The 17,394-nt window shown below is 41.3% G+C and overlaps 1 protein-coding gene across 1 annotated transcript in view; it reads right to left on the minus strand.

Moving 5' to 3' along the window:
• The window catches only part of LOC150091195 (integrin alpha-9-like), a 688,379-nt gene that overhangs the window by 611,783 nt on the left and 59,202 nt on the right, over positions 1-17,394 (minus strand). The window lies entirely within an intron of this gene.

Raw genomic sequence — 17,394 nt, forward strand, 5'->3', positions numbered from 1 at the left:
ACAATGTTCCTCGTTTTTCAGATTCGTCACTTCATGCAACGAACTCATAAAGATAAAACATTGCTTCCTTCTTTTAATGAGAACAGCTTCAATGTTATCATCTTATCCACTGCTAATAAAGGAGTCTCTCGCGCTCAAGTACCAGAGTTAGATAGATAGGAGAAAGGTTTGGTGTGTGTATATATATATTTATATATACACATCCACAAATATTATTAACTTGGGTAAGACTTTGGACTTCCCAGTTGCTCAAGCATGACTGGATATGGTAATCAACCGAACAAGAAATAAATGGGGTATTGCGTGACGCGACAGAGAGAAAGAGGAAGTTAGAAAAACTAATTCACTTGTATGTTTTGTGACCAGAGAGAAAGAGAAAGCAACCATGACAACAAATAAATATGCATTTACATAATACGACTACCCTGGTCAGTATGTCTGTTTCTGTGTGTGTGTGCGTGAGCGCGCGCCAAGACTATACATGAAGCTGGTAGGATTGCCTGATTTTTGCGAGTTTCCGAGTAGGCAGGGAATAATATCAAAAAAAATCTGAGTATACTTCGGGACCACAGGGTCAGCGTAGTTCACAGAGATAGAGAGAGAAATACAAGAAACAGCATCGTTTTTTAGTAGGTCACGCGGGTTTGAACCACAGTCACTCAAAGCGCATGTACTTATGGACCCTAACAGCTGACCACTCAGCTAACACGCAGTTCTCTCTGCTTAGTGGGGGAGAGAGATTCCTCTCGTGAGTTGAGATTCGAATCCTAACCTTTTGCCCACGATGTGGAAAGACAGCAATCTAAACTACTGTGCTGCCGCAAGAGCACCGCGACCAGAAAAGTTTGCATTTGATTTTTGTAACAGATCTACCAATGCATCGCTCATTATTTTCAGATTTATATACCAAAATAATACGCCTTCGCAACTTGCCTATCCCTGTCCTCGTACGTGACCCGTAGGAACTAGCCAGCAATGGGCGATAACTGGATGGGAGAGCTTTCTCACCCTTCATAGGAATTGCTGGATATGAGCAAATTTCGAAGCAGAAGGTAAAATACCAGTGGAATAAAAAAATTGTAAACAAGCGAACAGAACAAGAACACGCTCAGGACCATGGGTTTGAGAACAGATGAAAACATGTTATCAGAACCCCCAGCTTTCTTGGCATCAAGGTTGTTCAGAATTATTCTAACATCCTTTTATCAGAAGATGATAATAGTAGTAGTACTAGTGGCATGTGATGCAAGAAAGCAAGTGTATGAGCTTATGCAGCATCAGCCAAAAAAATAAATAAATAAAAATAAAAAATAAAAAATCACACCATTCCCTCCAAATGCCTGTCCAGTTCCTTCTTAAATTTATTTAACTTATCAACTTCCACAACGACAGATAGAAGTTTGTTCCAGCAATTAAGCGCCCGCTGGCTAAAGGCAAATTTCCGCGCATCTATTATAGTAGGCATTAAGTAGAAAAATAGAATAATTAAGTAGAATAAAGAAAAAAAGTCCTCGGATAATATGCTTACTTTTTTAATTGTTACTTCCAAATTCATCAAGTACCATAGAAAATCATTGCTAAAGAAGGAATTCCAATGTATTTTATTTATTTATTATTATTATTATTTTTTTTTTTTTTGAAGTCATAAGTTGACAAAGTTCGACCATAAGCACTGCTGATTGATTTAAGACTAAGAAAAATAGCCTTGTGTTCAGGCGGAATAACATTCGGCAGTTTCGGGCTCTACGTACTCACTGGAAAAAATTAAATCTAGGTGGTGAACTCGCTTAGGTAAACGTAGGATATCTGAAGGAAAGAATTTTTCATGATTGCCAGGGCCTGCGAAGGGATGAGCCACCGTGGTATTGGCTAGGGAGTTGAAGTTTGGGATGGATGTCAAAAATTGAAAGAGTAACACAAAAAAGTATCACTCTCAATGATCAAGTAAATGAGCAATTCAAAAACGGAATTCTATATAGGAAATTATGGTTCGAATGGGATGGGAGCACGTGGACCAAAGTAAAATTGGTTGATGGCGTCACAACACTTTGAGCCAGTTCTGGTGATTGCCGTTCAATTATCGCTGAATCGTTAAATTTAACAAAAAAAAAAAAAGTTTCGGAAGAACTCTGAGTGATTGATAAAAACTTTTTACATCGTGGCATGCAAAGATTTCAGCATAGATTAGAAAGATGCGTAAAACTAGCTGAGTTTTTCGTAATTGCCATAAAAGTGCAGTAATGAGCATATGCCGTCATGGTAGCACAGTGCTTATAATCACCCTCGTCTCCACACTGGATGGAGAAGACCACGGTTCCAATCCCGTCAATGCTCCTTTTTTATATATATATATATATATATATATATATATATATATATATATATATGTCATGAATTATTACTATTTGTTAACGAGCCTGAAATGAAATGAACAGCGCATTAACTAGAAGTAAAAGAAAAACATTACATTGTTTTTCGTTTACTGCTTGGTTACAATAGCCCTTGTGGGTAGCACAGTTGGTAGGATCATTGTCCTCCCCCACAGAGGGTGGAAAAGACCTGTGTTCGAATCCTGTCGATGACGGGAGGAATTTTTGTGGGCTGTTACCACAACGTGGCTGAGTTATTCGGTCTCAGGCAAGGGTAGCATGTTTTTTTCTCCCGGAAACTCGGATTTTTTGTCCAGCAAACAGAAAATCGACATCAAAACACACACAATATACAGCGAGTAATATGTCCTTAGTCGCCGGTGCTCCTAAAACCCTACAACTTCATACAATAATGTAGAAATTTCGACATTGCAGTGTTCTGTGCAACTGCAGTACACTTCCCACTTTTTAACCCCCTCTTTTTTTGCAAACAAAAGAGGTTTGTCCCTTTCACTTTCAATTGAACTAGCCTGATAGGAGACTAATGCTAAATAGCGATTAATTAAACTCTTCCCTCCCTCCCTCCCGTAAATTGTTTATCTCTTGATAATCTCTCACCTGAAAAGCAGTGGAACGCAACTGAATTCCATGAACGGTTAGTGTGCAATTTAGTAGACCAACCCTTCATGGATTGGTCCAATAAATTGCATGAATATATTCTTTATATTTTTATATAGGCGGCGTTTGACCGCCTTTATAAAAAATAAAGGCGATGTTTGATATTGTCCGAAGACGTCAACCATGTATGGTTGATGTCTTGGAGAGATCATTATCCTTATGTACTGAAAATGGTTATACAGACCATAAATTCTATTAAATTAGGGGGAAAGGGTTAGGCTTCGCCTAGCTAAACAATTTCTTGTAGAAATTGCAGCAGAATACAAAACACTATTTTATCTTGAATGTTTCTAGTACAGAAGTAGTTTCTAGTTTCTCATCCTGTGCTTTCTTGTGATTAATTGAAAATTATTATTATTAGTTTCATGGTGCAAGGAAGCCTGAAGCTTATGCTGCACCAGCCAAAAAAAAAAAAAAATTCCCGAATTACCCTGAGAGAGAGAGAGAGAGAAGTAGAAGGGAATCACCAAGAAATAGAGGAATGATGATATCAAGCTCAGAACCCTGGGTGTGCCAAGCCCATACTCACCAGATGTGAGCCCCTGGGGTTATACAAATCAAACAAAACAATCTAACTTAAAATAAGTTTCATAAGAAAGAACTTCGAAAGGAGTATGCCAGACGAGCATACCAATGAGTATGAAAAAATATTCATCAACAAAATATAGACTAACTTTAAAAAACGATGTATGTTCAAATGGCCTTTATACAATGACACTATCAATATCCGGCCCTGCCCCTTCCACAAAATGGTACTCCTCAGAGACCAATAAAGTTACTCTGATCTAAAATGTCTAGTTAACATCAATACGCCATCCCCCCCCCGCCAAAAAAAACAATATTAGAAACTACAGTTAAGTATTAAAACAAGTAAAACAAGATAGAGTAAAGAAATTTTTGTGAATAAAAATAATGAAGTCAGAGCATTTGACTGCATTATTTTTATGCACAAAAATTTACATAATGTGCACACTCTGCATACCTCTCATTTGTTGTTTCGAACAACGTCAGCTCTCGCTATCATCGTTTTTCTTTCCAGTAGTAATAGTTTCTGTTCATCGTCAGTGAAAAAATTCGCTGCTCATCAAGCTGCGGGTATTAACCTGATTCTTACAATTGACTCTTTTAGAATTCCACGTTCATCCCAATGTTCGAAATTGGACCAATTACAAATGTTGGGTAAGCTTGACAAACCCGTTATAAAAGAACCATTCTTTAAAATAGGGACCATAGAAAGAAATCCGACAATTATCATTTATTTATACATCTCACATAGGATATTCATATACCTAAATTATAGTTGAAGCATGGATATTATGTTTGTATACCATAAATTGCATAAGCCAATTCCATAATATCTAAGCCATAATATCCACGCTTCAGCTATTTAGCTGAAGCATAGATATTATGTTTGTTGTCATGCGCTGATTGGAAGAATGAATGAACAATATGCCAGATGCTTATAAAGAAAATGTTCTCGGTACGCGCATAAACATCGTTGCTTTTTGCTCTCTCTCTCTTTTTTTTTATTCATGAATTATTAACATCTGATAACTCGCTTGAAATGTAATGCACTGCATACAGTTAACTAATCATTTAATTTTTGGTTAGTGGAGAGGTAGCAGTTAGCGCTCTCTAAGCGTCCATATTTATCCACTTTATGGCAATCTTAACATGATATTAGTATTGTATTATGTTAAATCATTAATACACAGCTTAATTTTTCATATTTTATTTTGTTATAGCTTATTTAATCAGTAAATTTCCTTTCCGGTGACATACTTTTTTTTTTTTTTATTTATTTATACAATTCATGCTGAGGGAAATGGACCATAATCTGCCACGCTGGTCCAGTGCGGGTTGGCAGATCGACCGTATTCAGCAGTCAGGGGCTTGAACCCCGATCTACTCAAAGAGCGAACCACGCTCTTTGAGTAGACCGGGGTTCAAGCCCCAAAAAACTGTCATATTGTAGCAAAAAGCATCAAGTTTTAGTGACGTAGTGCCGTATAATCACCCTCGTCACATCTGGTGAGTATGGGCTTGGCACACCCAGCGTCCTGAGTTGGATATCATCATTCTTCTCTTTCTTGGTGATTTTCCTTCTCTCTTCTCTCTTTCCGAATTCTATCAACGCGAGCGCCAGCTGTTTGCATTTCAACTTTCACATTTCATGTTAGTGGTAGAGTTAACACCCACAACTGCAAGATTTGGGCCGGCGAAAACCCGTATGCACGTCTGGAACACTTTGGGACAGCCCAAAGGTTAATGTCTTTTACGCCCTCAGCAAAGTAAACGTTTAACTTCTTTTCCCATGAGACAACCATCAACGGTACATATCTGGATATGCTGGAAAATTTTCTCATTCCACAGTTCGACGAAGATGACCACGAAGGACGCTTTCACTTTCAGCAAGACGGAGCACCTCCTCACTACTTGGCCGAAGTAAGGGAATTCCTCAATAACCATTTCCCAAGTCGGTGGATTGGTCGAGCAGGGCAAAGATAAAGCATTCGAGTAGTCTCAATTGGGAATGGAGATAGTATTAGTAATGGCCACATGGTGCAAGGAAGCCTATGGGTTATGCTGCACCAGTCAAATAAAATAACAAAAAAAATACATAAATTAAAATAAGAAGAATAAAAACAAATTAATAAGAATTAAAAAATAATATTAAAAATGTTTCCAGATTTGACACCTCTAGACTTTTTTTCTATTGGGTTTAATTAAAGATCGAGTATTTGTTCCATTCTTGCCTACCAGACTTGCCGAGCTCAAAACTAAAATCACCGCCGCAGTTACAGAAGTTACGTCGAGTTAGGGAGAAAATTTGAGTTCAGATGGGATGTCTGCCGTATCGCCAATGGCAGTCACATCGAACCAAAATGACTGTTCTAGGTAAAACTTAATGTTTTTTGCTACAATATGACAGTTCAATAAATTATACAAGTCTCCTGAATAAATTTCTATACACTTACGAAGTTGTAAAGTCCTTTTTGAATTACCCTGTATTATAAACTCCATTCCCAATTGAGACTACTCGAATGCGTTATCTTTGCACATGTAGAAGCCCGGCTGCGAAAGGAGGAGGGTGGTCATCCTGCCGAAATGACCAGAACCGGGAAACCGGGGAAACTAGGCAAGAAACCGCATGAAATTCGGAACAAGCTCTTACAACAATGTTACCGCATCCGGGGTAGCCGATGCGCCAGCACTGGGGACCCAGGGTACTGGTGTGAAGTGGACCACTGGCCACAGAACAAGCTGTTATAACAATGTTACCGCATCCGGGGTAGCCGATGCGCCAGCACTGGGGACCCAGGGTGCTGGTGTGAAGTGGATCACTGGCCACAGCAATAAGCTTACTACGCCAAAAAGGACAATTAACATTGGCGAATGGAATGTTCGAACGGGGCACCACGTTGGACAAAAGGAAATCATTGCCCAAGAACTACTTAGGTGCAAGATATCAATCGCGGCATTATCCGAATTAAGGCTCACCAGGTCTGGAACGATGATCATCCAACCACCAGCACCTAATGAAGCGGTTATGCTATTCTATTCTGGTGGTGAGAAACGAGAAGCAGGAGTGGGCTTTATGGTCGATGCTCAGGCCACCAGTAGTGTGATCGCTTTCCAACCAATATCGGACCGCCTGGCAGTCCTTACTGTCAAGGGCACCATCAAGACCCATATTATCTCCGCCTATGCGCCAACTGAGACTAGCCTGGACCCGTCCAAGAATGACTTCTACAACCAGCTCCAACATACGCTGGATTCAATTCCGCAGACAGAAGTGATCATCCTCACAGGGGACTTTAATGCCCATATTGGCGTGGACAGATCTGGTTGGGAAACAACAATGGGCAAGTTTGGCCATGGGAAGATCAATGACAACGGCTTACGTTTGTTGTCCTTTGCCGCATCTAACAACCTGATCATTGGAAACAGCCATTTCCAGCACCCTCAAAAACATCAACTTACATGGCGAAATCCATCTGGCAAGGACTCAGCAATCCTGGACTACATTTTGATCAATGCCAGATTTCGCTCATCACTCATGGACGTTCGTGCCATGAGGGGACCTGATTGCGGATCTGATCACTACCTCATCCGGGCTAAGGTGCAGCTCAAATTACGGCATGCAAAAAGATCATCTCGGTCAGCCAAGCTGGACTGGAGGCAGCTAATGAATGCTGCCAACAAACAGGCATATCAGATCGCCCTATCTAACCGCTTCGAGATGCTGGCCGTGCCCGAGGATATAAATGAAGAAGAAAAGCAGATCTCTGATGCCATCCTGGAATGTGCCAAGCCCCTATGTCCACCTGCCCGACGTCGAACGCAACCATGGATATCAGACGAGTGCCTCGACCTCGTGGACAAACGGAAACAGGCAAAGTTGGTCGACTTTGAACGGTACCGGCAGCTAAACCGAGAAGTCCGACAAAGAATGACAGCAGAAAGAGAAGCATACTGGAACCAAGTGGCAGACGATCTTGAAGTGGCGGCATCCAAAAACGAGTACCGCACTCTCTACCGCACCCTCAGATGTCTGAGTGGAAAGACCAAATTGACTAGTGACAACATCAAGAATGCTGATGGGACCTTCGTGCGATCACCATCCGAACGCCTGCAACGGTGGAGTGAATTCTTCAAAGCTTTGTATAATCACGACCCACCTCAGGGACCGCCAGCAACAGCACTCTCGATCGACCCCCCTGAGGTCTCCATGGTCGATGTTGAGCCTACAGTAGAAGAAGTGAAAGCAGCCATACAATCCCTGAAGCATGGCAGGGCACCAGGAGTGGACCAAGTCACCACAGAAGCGATCAAAGCCGGGGGAGATGTACTGCTTCGCCGACTACACTCACTCCTCAAAACCATCTGGTGCACTGAACAAATTCCGTTAACATGGAGGAAAGCCATTATCGTACCGATCCACAAGAAAGGTGATAACCGGGACTGCAAGAACTACCGTGGCATCAGCCTCCTTTCCATCATCGGAAAGGTCTTTATGAAGATCATCCAGTCAAGACTGCAAAAACATCGCGAGCAAACCAGTCGAGAAGAACAGGCAGGATTTAGACCCGGGCGAGGATGCTGTGATCAAATCTTTGCCATTCGTCAGCTGATGGAGGAGAGGATCCGGTGTGGACAGCGAACTGTCATTGTTTTCATTGACTTTAAGTCTGCTTTCGACTGTGTCCACCGGCCTGCCTTATGGAAACTACTAGAGGTTGAACATGTACCTCGAAAAGTCATCGCACTCCTCCAAACTGCATACAACGGTTTAACCAGCCAGGTGCGCATCCAGAACGATTTATCAGAGGAATTTACCATCCAAACTGGAGTCCGCCAAGGGGATGTAGCCTCCCCGTTGCTTTTCAACATCGTGGTTGACGCCATTATGAGGCAAGCATTCAGAAACAGACAGGGCATACAATATGACAAGGATCACTATGTGACTGACCTGATGTTTGCTGATGATAGTGCTATCCTTGCCGGTAACGACGCTGAAGCCACGGACATCCTCTACGACATTGCCCGCATTGCCCGGCCATACGGTTTGAAGATCAATGCTGGTAAGACAAAGGCCCTGACAACAGATGGGTCGCAAGCCACCATCTATCTCGAAGGCGTCCAGATCGAGCAAGTGCAGGACTTTAAATATCTTGGGTTGCTGGTCCAGGAGAAGAAAGTTGCATCCACCATGGAAATCCACAGCAGAATTGGACAGGCGGCCACTGCGTTCGCCTCGCTCAAATGGTGTCTGTGGAAGAGGACCAACATTTCCACAAAGACTAAAATCCGACTCTTCCGGACTTTGATCCTGCCCATTCTTCTTTACGGATCGGAAACATGGATTTGTCTCAAGTTAGATTTGAACAAACTTGAGGTATTCCAAATGCGATGCCTGCGGCAGATCTTGGGCATCTCTCTTCGCGACCGCATCACTAATGATACCATCCGCGCCAGATGCCAACAGCAACCAACCATTGCCGACCATATCCAGAAGCGAAGGCTCAGATGGTTTGGCCACGTATGTAGAATGGGCACGAACAGAATACCATCCACACTCCTTTGGAGACAACGACCCACCCAATGGAGCATCCAACGGACCGCGCCTAGGAAAACGTGGGCCAAGCAAGTGGAAGATGACTTGAAGAGCCGACGTCTCGACCTTAACCAGGCCAGGACTGAAGCCATGGATCGTAAGGTATGGAAGAACATCACAGAGCAAGTCCGAAACCCTGCGGCACCTACAGCAGCATACTGGTTGCGTGGCCAACCGCCTCCCCCAGCTGCCAGCTAAGGACCAAAGAAGAAGAAGAAGAATGTATTAATAATTTATAGTCTTTTTTTTTTAGAAACTATTTAATACTTATATTAAAAATGTTTTATTTTCAAATGTTTAAATGGACGTTAATAAGGTCCCAGTTTGGAAATTATAAATCTTCACAGGTAAATAAATATCACAAAATAAGTTCTTGTTAGTGTTTTTTTTCCCTAATAAATAACATTTAACAAAGTAATTAGGGGCTCACATCTGGTGAGTATGGGCTTGGCACACCCAGCGTCCTGAGTTGGATATCATCATTCTTCTCTTTCTTGGTGATTTTCCTCTCTCTCTCTCTCTCTCTCTCTCTCTCTCTCTCTCTCTCTCTCTCTCTCTCTCTCTCTCTCTCTTTCAGGATAACTCAGAATTTATTTATTTTATTTTTTTTTGCCTGGTGCAGCAAAAGCCTCAGGCTTCCTTGCACCATATGGCTAATAATGATAATGATAATTGTATTATTTTTTTTTTTTTACAAAGTAATCTAAAAAATGTGTATTTTACATGAAAACTTCCAGGATTTCGCTCATTTCCTCCCCATTCATCTCAGAGATTTTGAAGAGGTGACAATTCTATTTAGCTAGCGTTTGTTTGAGTTAATCTTGGATGTTTATAAAATATCCTCACGTATAAAACGCGTTGAATGACAAGAAGTTATTTCAAATGTTTCATAACAATATCAAAAAACATTTAAAAGAGTCTGAAATAAAATTATATCAAAAGTTGTATATTAGTTAATATGCAGGGTGTCTCAAAAATATTGGTACAAACGTTTAGGGGAGGTAGGTAACATCTAAAGGAATGTGAATCGCATAGGAACCCATAACCGGAAACGTCACCGTAAGTCGGTACACGGCGCTGTTCATCAGTTCGCGAGAGGGAAAATTTCTGGTTTACTCATTCAAGCAGTACTCGCCGCACGAAGAGCATGCATCGATATACGAACTGTGAGCTGGCACACATGCATCTAGTGTATGGATTAGCAGAGGGCCCACACGGTGTGCGCCCCCATACGGCACAACATCGCTTCGCAATAAATGTGTGGTCGGTGACTGCTTAGTCGGCCCATACGTGTTACCATCCCGCATGAACTCCGCTAAATATCGGATCTTCCTTAAACAAGTTCTACCAGGGTTACTTGACGATGTTCCAGCAAATGTGAGACGCAACATTTGGTTTTAACATGACGGGGAGCCTGCCCATTATGGAAGGTGTGTTCGTGACCATTTGAACAGGCGTTCTGAGCGTCGATGGATTGGCCGTGGTGGACCCGTTGTCTGGCCCCCACGCTCACCTGATTTATCGAGCCTTGATTTCTTTCTGTGAGGGGGGCCCCTCAAATCTATCGTGTATGAATCGCCTGTGGAGACAGAAATGGATCTCGTGGCGAGACTCGTCTGCGCTGCTGCTACTGTCAAAGAAACTCCAGGTGTGTTCGACCGTGTCCGCCAATCCATGCTGCGTCGGTGCCACGCATGCATCGCGTCTCATGGTGGAACCTTCGAGCATCTGTTGTAACATCAAGAAATGCATCCATCTCGTACTCCATTGTTAATATTATGTCAAATAAATGTTTGCCACTTAATTACTGTCTTGTGCCTCTGCTACTACTTTCTCGTGACATTTCCGGTTATGGGTTCTATGCGATTCACATTCCTTTAGATGCTACCTACCTCCCCTAAACGTTTGTACCAATATTTTTGAGACACCCTTTTTCGGCCAACAGATTTTAGACTGCAATGAACATTGTAATGATGGTCTCCGTACTCACCGACTTCGATATCGTGAGTTGGCTAAAACCAAATGAGAAAGAAAGAGAATTCTGGACTCTCGCTTCCAAATTAGGTACTGCACTATTTTTAAACAAATGAAATTCCTGAATAGTTCAGTTAGTTTGCTTTCTATTTAATTAATAAATGATGCTGTTTACGTTGTGTCGCAATCTTCATAAATGGTAGGCTAGCGTTTCAGTGGTGTCATTTAACTAATAACTGAAAACTGCAATAACTGGCTACACCAGCTATAGAAGTTTACTGAATTGTGAGAAGCCACCTCTTGACAACTTTTACCCTATTATGAAAATAAATCACTTGACAATTTAAAAAGCAGCTAATTAAAAATACGTAGTAATTGAACTTAAACTGAGAAATTTTTGCACATCCACTATATTGCCCATTCATTATTCCAATCAGCGCATGCCACAAGAAGAATCCGCAACTCTTCAGGTAATTAATAGCTATGGTAATTGTAACCTATGATATAAATAACAGAACAAAAAAAAAAAAAAAAAAAAAAGAGAGGAAAAAAAAAAAGTTTTCATTTGTCAGATTGCCCTGCACAAATTCTTGTGCAGGGTAACACCTCTGTTTGTAGCCTTTTGGTCTCCCGCATACCCCAGCTGTTTTCGACCATAGGTCACCCCCACCCCACCCCACCCTGCTTCATATCACCTTGTACAAACAGATGATGCTGTTATTGTTTGCTTTAAGCGCAAAAGCTGCGAGGCGTCGATATATTGTGTCTGTATATTACGCGTATTCTGTGGTCGATTTGCTTGTTGCTGGACAAATACAGTAAGCTGAATTTCTGGGAGGAAAAAAAATGCAACCCTTGCCTGAGATCAACTAACTCAGCCACACTGACAAAAATTTTAAAAAAAGTTCATAAAAGCTAATCTCCAGACATTTTTCACCCGGTATGAGAATGATTATATCCACTGTGTTAACCACGGAGATGCTGTTACCTATCACGAATGTAAAGTGGTTAATATTTTGTAGGACAATGTATTATCAGCAATCTGTGAATTCTTCGTTTGGGTTTCCCGGAGAAAAATATATAAAAACCAGATCTCAGCCGTACAGTTCAATTTAATTTGTGCTTGCCAAGACACTAGTAAAATAAAATTATTTTTAGTAGTTAAAAGAAAACAAAATGAATAAATTAAAACAATATAAAATTTATTATTATTATTATTATCATCATTTATTTCTCTGTTGAAGGGACCCCACCCTGGGACAGCCATTGGCTAGAAGGGTGGAAGTTACATTCTAAGGTGTGAAGCGGAACCCATGAGCAAAAGGTTACAAAGTTCATGGGACGTCCACACTGAAAGGTTGAATACAGAATTTTGAAATGCATGAGTAATTATGATTTTATAATAGAATATTTACATTTTTGGCATCTTTGGGAATCATAGAATATTTAAAATTTTGACATCATCTTAGGTTGGCATCTAGAGTACCGAGAATATATAGTGTTTTGAGCCGAGTGGCTGTGCACTAGTTACAGATAGGAGTCAGCAAAGACTTTCAATCTATAGGCTTTTTCGTTACACAGCTTTTCTGGTTCAATTCTTGGTTGATTGAAGAGTTCGATTATGTTTGCTGGAAAAAAGCGACTTAGGCTGTCCAAGTTTTTTTAGTTGCTTTGAAGAGGATGTCTTGTTTCAGCAATTCTGGTGGTTTCTCGACGAGAGTGAAACAAGCCGTCAATACTGGGAGCATATAATCTTCCTGTTAGCAGTTGGGCTAATGTGAAAATGTTTCTTGTGTTGATTGTCTGTTTCCAGGGAGGAATGCTGAGATTGGAAAGTAGGATGGCTCTAGAGATAGTAAATAGGTGATTCGAGATCCTGTTCAGCCATCTCAAGAGCCAGTATTCAATACTAAGGAACGCGTTCAGGTTGCTCGGTGGGGCAGAGGACCAAATCTGTGACGCATACAGTGGGATGGGAAGTATACATTTGAAGATATACTTTTTAACAAGATCTGGGTTTCTAATGCCAATTAACTCCTGTCTGGCAGCCCAGAGCACTGCATATGTTTTAGCTTTGATGTAATCAAAGTGCTCGGAGAATGTTAATCCCTCATCCCATTTTAGGCCAAGGTCTACGTGCGATTTAACCTTTGGAACTTCGCATCCGCTTACCAGCATAGAGATATTGTTTCTGCTCTTTTTCTTTGTAATTGTCATCTGGGCGGATTTGCTTGGATTTAAACGTAGTCCAATACAATCGAGGTAATGATTCATTTCACGATCGGCTCCACAAACAACCACAAAACAGGTTAAAAATGGCATAAAAGAAAGTCTAAACCTATCTGGTGATGTATCCCAATTGCCCACAAAATGGCCTTCCTATTCATCTTTTAGATAGATTGCAACATAACCCAAATACAAAATCTTGATTCAGCCATCTGTCTGGCCTCGAGGGCTCCTCATCAGGCCCTTTTTTTCAATCCCCCGCCTTAAGGCATCAGCAGCACTGAAATACTGCATGGTCACATTAAGGGTTGGGTAACCCAACTAGCTGACTCAGCACGGAAATCGTGGATGGAAGACAATACACAATTCCTGTGGGAATATCTCAAAGAGACATCTCCAGAATAGAAAGAAACAGACCACAGAGGCAAAAAGTACTAAGGAAGGTCCCCATAGCCTGGCCTTTTTCTATCAGAATGCCCGTAGCATCCGTAATAAGCTGGAAACTGTAGAAGAGCTTTTACTCTCACACAATTATGATGTGCTTTGCATAACAGAAACTTGGCTTGACCATAATGAAGAGGATTTTCCATTTGCGGCTGGTTATAATATGATTCTTTGCTCCCGACAGGACAAAAGAGGGGGTGGAGTGGGACTTTTCAATAAAACATCACACATGGTTGTAACAAAGAATTACAAAAGCCATTCTAATAAGTTCGAAGGACTAATTTCGTCATGCCAATTTAAATCAGCCCGCATTGATATTTCAGTTATTTATACACCCCCAGGACCCAATGCTGAAACCATCGATGAGATAACTAATTGGCTCATTCATGGGCTTCGTCCGTCGGCAAGGCATGTAATCTGTGGAGAATTCAACTTATCCACTCAACTTGTGCATCTTCAGTCAAGAATTAGGAATCTATCTAATCAATCAGTTCCCGACAAGGGGTGACAACTATCTTGATCTTGTGCTATCATCAAGCGACTGTGAACTTGATTCAATAGCAGAAACTGCCTTTCAATCTGATCATATGCCAATATTCATTAACGTGTCTTTTCCGACTCCAAACTACAATGTCTCGACTAGGGTCCACACAAAGGTAATAACCAGCCCGAAATTAATCAACACTAGTAAATGCCTTGAAGCAGCCACTGCAATTCCTTGGAATGCACTTCAGCAGGGTGATAGCCAACTTGCCTTGGATCTGTTAACTAGCTGGCTCGTCACAATTTCCAAATTTGCAGCCTCAAAGAAAATAAGGATCTTGGAACGCACAAGAGGATGGTGAACCCCTGAGCTCAGCAAGAGCTTTAAGATTAACCAGCAACTCTACAAACAATGGAAAAGAACAGGACAAATCCCAGACCAAATTGCTTACTCTAAAGTACGAGCAAGCTTCAAACGACTCAAGTCTCAAGCCATAAAACACCACGTTGAAGTCACACTATGTAAGGGTGCCCCATCATACCGACAGAAACATTGTGATCTCTCCTCACAGCTCGATCCCTGGATGGACTTTATTGCACGATTTCAGCGAGGTAACCATGAGTCCAGTGATATTCCTCTGCTTGATAATGATGTGCCCAGAGATGCACTTGCAACCATCTTAATCACAAGACACGCCCTTATATCTGCATTAATCAATTGCCTGCAACTGGTACTGCAGGGATTGACGAAGTTCCACAGTTTATAATGTTTTATGTTACTGGGCTGCGTTTAGTACATCTTTATCTGGAGATAAAGATCTTCTCGTGTAGGAAGAGCTGTAATATTATATTTGGCCTGTCTATTCAAATCTCGGTTGGAAATGCTACGAACGTCAGTACCGCGACCCTTGCGATTAGAAAAGCAGGGTGCTGTACACTGCCAGACATTATTACCAGTAGTGTGGGTCCCATTCGAGGTGTTGCTACTTGTTTCTAGCAAAGGCAAATGCGTAATGCTATTGGAACTGGGGTCGTGCAGTCTGTAGGATACTTCTGCTGTCCTGTTTTTTTTTTTCTCTTAAGCTTTCGCTGATGATTTGCTCAGCAGTGATTGAAATATAAGCAGGTTGAGGAGGATATGATGATGGCACATGAGAAATCTCCGGACATGAGAGGGACGGAGTCTCTGAGGCAGCCGAGCTCTGACAGTTGTCCGCTCCATCTTTCTGTAAATTCCGAGTGGCACTTGCCAAACCGCTGGACTGACAACTGGCTTTGTTATGAGTGGCGGGAGTGTAATTGACTCACGACGCAGAGAGCAATCGACTGCTTTGCTAATCTTTACACCTGGTTGATCACTGGATGATTGAGGGGATGAAGGGCTCCTACCCTCCTGTAGCCCTTATTCTTCATGCGGGTGTGATTTTCCAGGCTATCCATATTCTCCACCAGTCGCTTTACACTGTGTAGGATTTTGAGATTTTGCTCTTTAAGCAGGTTGTTTTCTTCTTGCAGGACGGAAGATGAGTTTATAGATGGGAAGTAATTGGTCAGAGAAATTTGCAGAGATCTCAGCACTAAACTGCTGTAAGATAGATTCCATGGACTCGCTGAGCATCTTTGTAAGCTTATTTTTAGCAACTGTAACTAGAGGTGATGTTTCATCTTGCTGCCTTGTGGGAGACGTTAGTATTCCATGCCCGCAATTTTCTGGGCAAGCATCACATCCAACAATGTCTTGAATTGAGTCTTCGATTATGGAATAGTTGTTTTGGTCCGCAGCCTTGCGGAAAGAGAGGGACGTTTCCGTTATTCATTTTCTTTTCTTCTTTCATAATTTTCATTTAATAATATATATATATTTTTTTCATTTAATAATGTTCATCTAAAGTGACGATTTATTTGGATAAATTAGAAAAAAATATATATCTAACTTAAATGAAGAGATTTTCCGGGAATTTCCGAAAAAAAACTGATACATCGAAAAAAATAATCGTTGCAAAACCGGTTCACTGTCGAACTTCTGGAGCGAAACTTGTACGAAACTGAAACTTTGAGTTTTGCAAGAATCGAAGCGGATTTAATTGGGTGCCCTGAGTGGAAGATCAGTACCTTCAAATCGCATATCTTGCAGTGAAGACTAGCGATGTCAAAATGCCCATCACAGTTCATATTCGTTAGGAAAGGAAAGCCCCCCCCCCCCATTAGTGAATATTTTTCAAGGATTCTTTAACTCTCAGTTACGATACTTTCATGATCTAGCAAAGCAATATATACATTCTGCTAAGTGTATGACGAATGTTTTGAATTCCACTTACTATTTTCTTGCACTCTACCAGAGTTGAGAAAGAGAGAGAGAGATAAAACGTTTTTATTACTGTACAGTACTTAGAGTAGTCCGCTATTAGCACATAGTAAGTTGACCTTGGGAAACAGGTTCTTATCACCCTAGGCTGCAAGAGCAAGGGAACGTTTATTCCATAAGTGGAAACACAATTGTCATAGTCAGACTGCTTTCCGCAGTTAGTCTATTTCCATTGAAAGTGCAGCTCATATAGAGCTGGCAGTTTGTTTGTTTGTTATTTGGTTTTTAGGAGCATTAGCAACTAAGGCCACATTGCTCCGGGGATATGCGGTGGTCATTCCCTGACCTTTCCGCATCCTCCGTATTTTTTTAAAATTTTTAAATTTCTGTTTATACTCCGGGACGACCAAACGGTCAGAGGAGTTCGCATGATAGATTGAATACAAGAAACAACACCGTATTCAGTAATCACGGGCTTGAACCCCGGTCACTGAAGGCACGTGTACTTAGGCACCCGCGCGCCTGACCACTAGGTTACAACCCCGGTCTAATCAAGAAGCGTGTGCTACGCACTGCTGCTCCTGCCCAGCTGGCAGTAGGTCGTGCTCAAAGCAAAAAAAAAAAAAAAACACTGCAACAATGGAGTTTGGAGATTTTTAGTTTTATTTAATAATTAACTGGCAATTTTTTAAAATTTATTTATTACATATCGGTGTAGATACACCATAGTTTACCCATAAATTAAACTGTGTACGTATGTACGTGGTGTGAAGGCATCGATTTTAATTGTATCTCAT

The sequence above is a fragment of the Mastigoproctus giganteus genome, chromosome 1, assembly GCF_048544385.1.
Source record: "Mastigoproctus giganteus isolate SK-2022 chromosome 1, ASM4854438v1, whole genome shotgun sequence".
NCBI lineage: Eukaryota > Metazoa > Arthropoda > Arachnida > Uropygi > Thelyphonidae > Mastigoproctus > Mastigoproctus giganteus.